The sequence below is a fragment of the Ranitomeya imitator genome, chromosome 7 (assembly GCF_032444005.1).
Source record: "Ranitomeya imitator isolate aRanImi1 chromosome 7, aRanImi1.pri, whole genome shotgun sequence".
NCBI classification, from domain to species: domain Eukaryota; kingdom Metazoa; phylum Chordata; class Amphibia; order Anura; family Dendrobatidae; genus Ranitomeya; species Ranitomeya imitator.
In genome coordinates, this window is record NC_091288.1 from 199443997 (window position 1) to 199451665 (window position 7669).

Genomic DNA, 7669 nt, shown 5'->3' on the forward strand with positions numbered 1-7669 from the left:
CTTCTGAGGTCCCAGAGTTCTTGTCTGATTACCGGGATGTATTCGATGAGCCCAAGTCCAATGCCCTACCTCCGCATAGGGATTGTGATTGTGCTATCGAGTTGATTCCTGGTAGTAAGTTTCCTAAGGGTCGACTGTTTAATTTATCTGTACCTGAGCACGCCGCTATGCGGAGTTACGTAAAAGAATCCTTGGAGAAGGGTCATATTCGGCCGTCGTCATCGCCATTGGGAGCAGGGTTCTTTTTGTGGCCAAGAAGGATGGTTCGCTGAGACCTTGTATTGATTACCGCCTTCTAAATAAAATCACGGTCAAATTTCAGTACCCCTTGCCGCTGCTATCTGATTTGTTTGCTCGGATTAAGGGGGCTAGTTGGTTCACCAAGATAGATCTTCGTGGTGAATATAATCTTGTGCGTATTAAACGGGGCGATGAATGGAAAACTGCATTTAATATGCCCGAGGGCCATTTTGAGTACCTAGTTATGCCATTCGGACTTGCCAATGCTCCATCAGTATTTCAGTCCTTTATGCATGACATCTTCCGAGAGTACCTGGATAAATTCCTGATTGTATACTTGGATGATATTTTGGTCTTCTTGGATGATTGGGAGTCTCATGTGAAGCAGGTCAGAATGGTGTTCCAGGTCCTGCGTGCTAATTCTTTGTTTGTGATTGGATCAAAGTGTCTCTTTGGTGTTCAGAAGGTTTCATTTTTGGGGTTCATTTTTTCCCCTTCTACCATCGAGATGGACCCTGTTAAGGTCCAGGCCATTTATGATTGGACTCAGCCGACATCTCTGAAGAGTCTGCAAAAGTTCCTTGGCTTTGCTAATTTTTATCGTCGCTTCATCTGTAATTTTTCTAGTATTGCTAAACCATTGACCGATTTGACCAAGAAGGGTGCTGATGTGGTCAATTGGTCTTCTGCTGCTGTGGAAGCTTTTCAAGAGTTAAAGCGTCGTTTTTCTTCTGCCCCTGTGTTGTGTCAACCAGATGTTTCGCTTCCGTTCCAGGTTGAGGTTGATGCTTCTGAAATTGGAACGGGGGCTGTTTTGTCGCAAAGAGGTGCTGATTGCTCGGTGATGAAGCCATGCGCCTTCTTTTCCAGGAAGTTTTCGCCTGCTGAGCGAAATTATGATGTTGGCAATTGAGAGTTGCTGGCCATGAAGTGGGCATTCGAGGAGTGGCGTCATTGGCTTGAAGGAGCTAAGCATCGCGTGGTGGTCTTGACTGATCACAAGAACTTGACTTATCTCGAGTCTGCCAAACGGTTGAATCCTAGACAGGCTCGTTGGTCGCTGTTTTTCTCCCGTTTTGACTTTGTGGTTTTGTACCTTCCAGGCTCTAAAAATGTGAAGGCGGATGCCCTGTCTAGGAGTTTTGTGCCCGACTCTCCGGGTTTGCCTGAGCCGGCGGGTATTCTCAAAGAGGGAGTAATTGTGTCTGCCATCTCCCCTGATTTGCGGCGGGTGCTGCAAAAATTTCAGGCTAATAAACCTGATCGTTGCCCAGCAGAGAAACTGTTTGTCCCTGATAGGTGGACGGATAAAGTTATCTCTGAGGTTCATTGTTCGGTGTTGGCTGGTCATCCTGTAATCTTTGGTACCAGAGATTTGGTGGCTAGATCCTTTTGGTGGCCGTCTCTGTCGCGGGATGTGCGTTCTTTTGTGCAGTCCTGTGGGATTTGTGCTCGGGCTAAGCCCTGCTGTTCTGATGCCAGTGGGTTGCTTTTGCCCTTGCAGATCCCGAAGAGGCCATGGACACATATCTCTTTGGATTTTATTTCGGATCTCCCCGTCTCTCAAAAAATGTCGGTTATTTGGGTAGTTTGTGATCGCTTCTCTAAGATGATCCATTTGGTACCCTTGTCTAAATTACCTTCCACCTCTGATTTGGTGCCGTTGTTTTTCCAGCATGTGGTTCGTTTACATGGCATTCCAGAGAACATCGTTTCTGACAGAGGTTCCCAGTTTGTTTCGAGGTTTTGGCGAGCCTTTTGTGCTAGGTTGGGCATTGATTTGTCTTTTTCCTCGGCTTTCCATCCTCAGACAAATGGCCAGACTGAACGAACCAATCAGACCTTGGAAACATATCTGAGATGTTTTGTTTCTGCTGATCAGGATGATTGGGTGTCCTTTTTGCCATTGGCTGAGTTCGCTCTTAATAATCGGGCCAGCTCGGCTACCTTGGTTTCACCGTTTTTCTGCAATTCTGGGTTCCATCCTCGTTTCTCTTCAGGGCAGGTTGAGTCTTCGGACTGTCCTGGTGTGGATACTGTGGTGGACAGGTTGCAGCGGATTTGGACTCATGTAGTGGACAATTTGATCTTGTCCCAGGAGAAGGCTCAACGTTTCGCTAATCGCAGACGCTGTGTGGGTCTCCGACTTCGTGTTGGGGATTTGGTTTGGTTGTCATCTCGTTATATTCCTATGAAGGTTTCCTCTCCTAAGTTTAAGCCTCGTTTCATTGGTCCGTATAGGATTTCTGAGGTTCTTAATCCTGTGTCTTTTCGTTTGACCCTTCCAGATTCTTTTTCCATCCATAACGTATTCCATAGGTCATTGTTGCGGAGATACGTGGCGCCTGTGGTTCCATCTGTTGATCCTCCTGCCCCGGTTTTGGTGGAGGGGGAGTTGGAGTATATAGTGGAGAAGATTTTGGATTCTCGTGTTTCGAGACGGAAACTCCAGTATCTGGTTAAGTGGAAGGGTTATGGTCAGGAAGATAATTCCTGGGTCTTTGCCTCTGATGTCCATGCTGCCGATCTTGTTCGTGTCTTCCATATGGCTCATCCTGGTCAGCCTGGGGGCTCTGGTGAGGGTTCGGTGACCCCTCCTCAAGGGGGGGTACTGTAGTAAATTCTGTGATCAAGCTCCCTCCTGTGGTTACGAGTGGTACTGCGGCTTCTGAGTTTCCTTCCTCAGGTGATGAGGTTAAGTCGTTAGGTGCTGCTCTATTTAACTCCACCTAGTGCTTTGATCCTGGCCTCCAGTCAATGTTCTAGTATTGGTCTTGCTTCCTCCTGGATCGTTCCTGTGGCCTGTCTGCTCAGCATAAGCTAAGTTCTGCTTGTGTTACTTTTTGCTATATTTTCTTTCCAGCTTGCTTTTTTGGTTTTGCTTGCTTGCTGGAAGCTCTGAGACGCAGAGGGAGCACCTCCGTACCGTTAGTCGGTGTGGAGGGTCTTTTTGCCCCTCTGCGTGGTTGTTTGTAGGTTTTTGTGTTGACCGCAAAGCTATCTTTCCTATCCTCGGTCTATTCAGTAAGTCGGGCCTCACTTTGCTAAATCTATTTCATCTCTGTGTTTGTATTTTCATCTTAACTCACAGTCATTATATGTGGGGGGCTGCCTTTTCCTTTGGGGAATTTCTCTGAGGCAAGGTAGGCTTATTTTTTTATCTTCAGGTCTAGCTAGTTTCTCAGGCTGTGCCGAGTTGCATAGGGAGCTTTAGGCGCAATCCACGGCTACCTCTAGTGTGGTTTGATAGGTTTAGGGATTGCGGTCAGCAGAGTTCCCACGTCTCAGAGCTCGTCCTATGTTTTGTGGTTTTTGTCAGGTCACTTGTGTGCTCTGAACTTCAAGGTCCATTGTGGTTCTGAATTACCTACTCATAACAGGGTATGCCGTGACTAATGGGGAGCTGAGAGGGAATTCTAAAAGATTGCGTAAGGAAATGTTGTAACTACTGAGAAAATAGGAAGAAATTTTAACGCTAGAGTGGAAAGGAAGGGTCTCGCTGGGACAACTGATGAACTGAGAGGACATTATAGGAGCACTATCGATGTTAGTGAGCCTCCAGTGTCTAATGGGAAAGTAAGAGGGAATTCTAGAACCATTGTCAAAGAGAGTGGGCCTACTGTGATGATTGGGGAATGGGATGGGCATTCTAAGACTACTGTGTCTAATGGTGAACTGAGAGTACATTTTAGGATGACTGAAAATGTGAATGTAAGCAATAAATTACTTGGCACTCAGGAGATAGTTATGCAATTTGAGAAGTTCATTTATTCAGTGCATCCAGTTCAAAATTAAACGTTTTCGGTCTAATCACAAGACCTTCATCAGAAACAGTTTTGAATACTGAAACACATATGCAAAAGAACAAAAAAGAAGTTTTTTAGACAAAATACAAGATGCACAGTACAATTATATGCGTATAGTACATTCTGCTCATCAAAAAAGAAAAACTACATCACATGTTAAGTGGCGAACAACAATGGTGGCGGTCTAGGTGGATCCAACCTGGTGTGCCGTGAGGCGTGGGTCTCGTTCAGGAGATGCTAAGGACCGTGAACGTGTAAAGGAAAACTGTTGTGAAGTGACCGGACCGAGTTTAGCCGAAGGACTAATAAAATGAAAGCCGACTGACCACCCCAAAAGGATACAGAGACTGAGGTGACCTCCCAAGACGCGGGGTCTTATGGCTAAGGTGCAGGGTGAGCTGCCTAAAACATAAAAACAGATATATGAATACATACAATAATGCCGTAGTGTAGATATGGTACAGAGCGACTGGGCATAAAATCCTATTAAACATGCCATAAAAGAGAACCGCCCCATGTGTGACCACCAGGAGCCTGTATCTAGATGTGTGGGTATAACCACAGAGTGCAATGCATGTAACTGGGGTAATATGCCCCCCAAGGTCCTAAACAATACCTGGAAGCCACAAGAAATATAAATGTGTCAGCCCTCAAGGTGCTAACTGCAGATGGAGTCCGGGAGAAAAAGGCGCCTGAGGAACATAACAGGATAGAGGTATAACATCATACATAGCACTGGCTCTGTCTGTAACCCAAGATGGGAAAACACCCCTGATATAATCGTAGTTACCTTTAGGAGTCTGGAGGTATAGGGGATTAGCGCTGCAGAGAGGCGAGATGCTCGCTAGGGTAGTGGCGCTATACAGGAGAGAAACAGGGAGTAGGTAACAGAGCCAAGATAAGTGCAGGACTGGGGGGGAAGGGGACATGAAGGAGGGCGCTGTAAAGAGGGAGCGCTACTATACCTGTAACCTCAGGGAGTGCTGGCGCGGTGCTGCAGAGATCGCGTGGCTCCCGGGACTGCTGACAAGCCGCGGCACTTCCGGATATAAGTGCGCGCTGCCAGAGAGTCAGCTGACCCATCGCGTCATAGAAACCACCTGACTAGCGAGGCTGCGCATGCGCAGAGAAAGAGCCGACATGAGGGGAACCCTAGAGAGCTAAAGCGCTAACGGCGCCTGTGCATAGGGACTAGCTATAGCGCTAACGGCGCCTGCGCATAGGGACTAGAGAATGGGAGCGCTGTCCATGATAACTGAAGCCGTGTACATGGGAGGGTAGGGCGCAGGGCGGGCCATAAGAGCACCGAAGTGCTGAAGGAGAGGCTGGAACGGATACATAGGCAAGGTTGGGGACCAATGTTAAAGGCAATCTACCCACTAGCAGAAATCAGAGCAGGTCCCTAAGGTGGTCACACAGGTGCTATATGTTTAACACTCTATAATATAATGGCATTATATGGGGATACTCTACCATGTGAGATAAAGCCAGTGCTCAGTGCAAAAAGGTGCAATTAACGGTTCTGTGGAGGAACAAGGGGAAAGTATGAGACATTTAAAATTGAAACAACAATAGTTAGACAAGGTCAATATACATCATCAAATAAGCTCTAAACGTACACAGTATATTACAAAAAAGCTGAGACGTCATAGTCCCTGTTTAATCCCTTAGGCTCTAGAGTCTGTAGTGTATAAATCCAGTATGCTTCCCTCCTTTGGAGCATACTGATACGGTTTTGGCCTCTTCTAGGGGTGTCTACCTGTTCTAGAACCTGGAAACGGAGTTGGGCAATGCTATGATTCTTTTCAGAAAAATGATATGGGAGGGGGAGGTGCGTCTTATTACATCGAATGGTGGATTTATGTTGGGCCACCCTATCCCTCACTGTTTGTGTGGTCTCCCCCACATAGGCCAAACCGCAAGGGCATTTGATAAGATAGACCACGAATGTGGATTCACAGGTATAGAACCCTTTGATAGGAATCGCCTTACCAGTTTGTGGGTGGAAGACAGAGGGACCCTTTTGAACGTTGCTGCACTGCAGACAGTTTAGGCAGGGAAATGTGCCTCGTCTCTGGGTTTGTAGAAAGGTTTGCTTGGGGACCATCGTGCCTGGGCCAACATCTGCCTTGACCAACCTATCCTTAAGATTCCTGGCTCGCTTAAAACATGACAGGAAAGGTACTTTGAACTCTGGAATGTTGGGATAACTTTTGGTTAGAATGTTCCAATGTCTCTTGATGGTAGACTGTACCAGGTTGGAGAAAGGATGAAAAGTAGAAACAAAGGGGATTCTCTTTTGGTTATCCTTGGGTTTGCTATATGATAAACTCCGTTTGGCATCCGTCAAGACCCCTTGGGGATAACCCCTGTCAGTAAATTTGTGTTCCATCTCAATGAGTCTGGTTTTTCTGATATTTTCATCAGAGACAATCCTGTCAACTCTATGGAACTGCGATTTGGGAATGGAGTTCTTAATGGAGGGTGGGTGGCAGCTGGTGAAATGTAGAAGACCATTGCGATCTGTTGGTTTAGTGAATAAATCTATTGCCAAGTGGCCCTCCCTCTCCTTGTAAATCAAGGTATCCAAAAAGCTGATCCTATGTGTGTCATGTTGTATGGAAAATTTGAGTTCAGGCCAGATGCTGTTGATGTGTTGGTCAAAAGGCAGGAGTGACTCCAGGGGACCGTCCCAGATGCAAAATATATCATCGATATATCTCCGCCAAACCCTGCAGTGAGTCATGAATAGGGGATGATTATACACGTAGTCATTTTCAAAGGCCGCCATATACGCTACGGCGTAAGGGGGCGCTACGTTCGCACCCATTGCTGTGCCTTGTTGTTGGGCATAAAAGGTGTCCTGAAACATAAAGTAGTTTTCTTTAAGTACCAAGCCCAAAAGGTCGGCACAGAAATGGCGGATTTTGATATCTACTTTGTTATCACTCAGGAGTCTGTCCGTAGCTGCTAAGCCTTTCTCGTGGACTATTGAAGTGTACAAGCTGTTAACATCCCAAGTAATTAAAAGGGAAGAGGGAGATATAGGGCCCAGGGCTTTAATAACTTGAATAAAGTCATTAGTGTCCAGCAGAAAAGAGCGGGTGGTTTTAATTAGTGGCGTTAGGATTTTCTCCAGCACCATTGATAATGGAGACAGGACCGAATCGGTCAGGGATACAATAGGCCGTCCAGGTGGTTTGACTAGTCTTTTATGTATTTTGGGTAAAACATAAAATATGGGGGTGATGGGGTCCCTTTTAATGAGGAAATCCCTCATTTTACTGTCGATAGTGCCTGCTTGGTGGTGAAAATCTATGATAGGTGCGATTTTTTGGACCAACTGATTCAAAGGATTGTGTGGTATTACTTTGTACACCATAGTGTCCCCTAATTGTCACAATTGTCAATTAGGGGACACTATGGTGTACAAAGTAATACCACACAATCCTTTGAATCAGTTGGTCCAAAAAATCGCACCTATCATAGATTTTCACCACCAAGCAGGCACTATCGACAGTAAAATGAGGGATTTCCTCATTAAAAGGGACCCCATCACCCCCATATTTTATGTTTTACCCAAAATACATAAAAGACTAGTCAAACCACCTGGACGGCCTATT

General features: G+C 46.0%; 1 long non-coding RNA gene across 1 annotated transcript; it reads right to left on the bottom strand.

Moving 5' to 3' along the window:
- Positions 1–4151: 4151 nt before the first annotated feature.
- Positions 4152–5573, bottom strand: LOC138645987 (uncharacterized). Its single transcript, XR_011314816.1, has 3 exons — positions 5520–5573; positions 4389–4448; positions 4152–4283 (listed from the first exon to the last, which is right to left on the bottom strand). It is a non-coding gene; the product is annotated as an uncharacterized lncRNA (long non-coding RNA).
- Between the last annotated feature and the right edge of the window lie 2096 nt (positions 5574–7669).